Source organism: Octopus bimaculoides, chromosome 2, assembly GCF_001194135.2.
Source record: "Octopus bimaculoides isolate UCB-OBI-ISO-001 chromosome 2, ASM119413v2, whole genome shotgun sequence".
In the NCBI taxonomy this organism is placed as follows: Eukaryota; Metazoa; Mollusca; class Cephalopoda; order Octopoda; family Octopodidae; genus Octopus; species Octopus bimaculoides.
The window spans coordinates 32,750,863-32,753,240 of record NC_068982.1 but is presented as its reverse complement, the minus strand read 5'-3'; the positions used below and the strand labels follow the sequence as shown (position 1 = coordinate 32,753,240).

Genomic DNA, 2,378 nt, shown 5'->3' with positions numbered 1-2,378 from the left:
TATATATATATATATATATATATATATATATATGTATGTGTGTGTGTGTGTGTGTGTGTGTGTGTATTCGCAAGTTTCCTTCTAATAATTATTTCTATTTCTTCTTCTCTTACTCATAAGAATATTGCTCAGCCGTTCACTTCGGAGACGTTAAATTACTTCCTACCATCCTTAATAAACAGCAATATTCACTTCATTTAAGGAAAAGCACTCCAACCTTTTCATTATTTCTCCACATGTATATTTTTCATTTAACTTCTTAATCCTCGTTTTCCTTTGCGAAATCGTAATATTGAAGAGACCCTAAATGAATGCTACTCGAAGAAAGAAACCTTGGTAATAGCAGATTTTGATGTAATGTGTATAGTTACCAAATTGGTGACAGTAGAAAATCTAGCTTAAAATCTTAAAACGTAACAAAAACTAAGTATTTCAAAAAAAAAAAAAAAAAGAATAGCAGAATTTTTTTTTTAAATCATTGTCATTGTCAAAAGATTTATAGAAAAACTTAAAAGACAATGAACAACTGGCTGAAGAATAATCACTCATGAAAGTGACACCATATGAAGAAAAGAAGCGGGAGGGGAACAGTGCTGTAAATATCTCAGACATATTACGATATCGTTGAATAGTAAAAAGGATTTCTGGAAAACAGATTGCATTAGTGGCATGCAGCAACAATTGTTAGAAACCAGAGCTGCTAAAACGTTGGGAACGGTGTAAATGGTATCAAATGTTTGTCGCTTATACAACCAGAGAAGGAGAGAGAAAGAAAGAGAGAGAGAGAGAGAGTGGTTGGGAGAGGAAGAAGAAGGGGAGCAAGAAAATAATTTTTGATAAGTATACTCACTAGAACAATCATGCGAAGGGTATTCTTGATGGTTCAAAATGTAGCATGTAGATGTAGGAAAAAAGAACAATAAATATATTTTGAGTAACAAAAACCACATTGGGTAAATGAATAATACTGGAAATAGAGGAAAAAATTAAGTATTTATACAGGAACAACATATATATATCTCGTGCTGTTGCAAATTTAGTAGGTGATACCTTAAAAAGCTCATTTGGATCACAATCCCTGTGAGCTTTTAGGAAATTCAAAACTTAAGAAAACAAGCCAGACAGGCAGAGAGTAGTCAGGTATTTTTGGAGATGCGTGTGGCATTTTTCTTTTATGGGTAAATATAAGGAGGCTTGACAGCACTTATGAAATCTTTAGGGGTCTGGAGACAGGTTTTAAGGAAGAGACCACTGCTTATAGTTGGCTGCAGTTCGGATCAGTTTAATGCAAGATCAAATTATCTTCAGCTCGGAGACCTACTCTGAAAGCTTACAACAGAGTGGACTCTAACATAGGTGCTTATGGGCCACATGATGGTGTTAAGTCGGGCATTTGAATAAGTCTGGCAACGAATACGTAGTTCAGCCCGCTTGGCTAATTTCCTTGCAGTTTCCGTCAAATCAATTTTATTCGCTAGACTTGAGTTGATACGAAGCTGTGGTTGGAGGTAGTTGTCTACGATGCCGTGCAGTGGGGAAGAATTCGAAACCACGTGATTGCGAATAGAACTTTAAACCATATGGCAATGTTTGGACCTAAATGTCGAGGAACAGAAAATGTTATAGAGACAAGTGAACGGGATATTCAGTTGAAAGAAGTGCTTGGTCACGTGAAAGTGAAACAAAAGTTAGGAATTATTTAAGCATACTGATAGAATACCCTTTGTTAAAGGAATTACAAACTTATGCTAATAGCGTATAATCTTGCTCGTCGTGTGTTGTTATTAAAAATTCAAATCATACAAAAAGACTTTTATATCGAATGTATTAACTAACTAACGATAAAACCACAAATTTACATGAAACCTTAGTTGAAAGAGTATAAATTAAGATATATGACAAGATTATGCCTTAGAAAGCAACATGTGAATAAAATTTGTCTCTATAAATCTAAGGCTGATAATAGTTTGCAGCCTATTAAAAACCGAAGAAGTTTTCTCTGTGATATATCTGTACTAAATGCTACTTCAATATTTTATATAATTTATCAGCAAATCATTTTAAAATAAAACTCTTTTCTTCATGTAACAATAGCGGAAGAGATAGAGAAAGTATTAAGTAGTATTATGTATTTCTAAAGCTAAATCAAAAGCAATATTAATGCTTTAGTAGTTGTTATTTATGTATACATGAATAGGATTTATGTTGCACTTCAAACAAGTTTCGTTACTTTATTTATCTGATCGGTTTGTAAAATGGAGTCATTTTAGTGACTTAACCATATCATTTAAAGGTACGAAAAACGCCTAAAATGATAATACAATATAGCATTAGAAATGTATATCCATATATATATATATATATATATATATATATAT

At 32.6% G+C, this 2,378-nt stretch overlaps 1 long non-coding RNA gene across 2 annotated transcripts in view; it reads right to left on the bottom strand.

Annotated features, from left to right (window-relative positions):
- LOC128247101 (uncharacterized) overlaps positions 1–2,378 on the bottom strand; it is a 15,963-nt gene that overhangs the window by 10,423 nt on the left and 3,162 nt on the right. For both annotated transcript variants that reach the window (XR_008263522.1, XR_008263523.1), the window contains exon 2: positions 851–874. This is a non-coding gene — a long non-coding RNA (uncharacterized LOC128247101). The remainder of the gene's footprint in view (positions 1–850; positions 875–2,378) is intronic.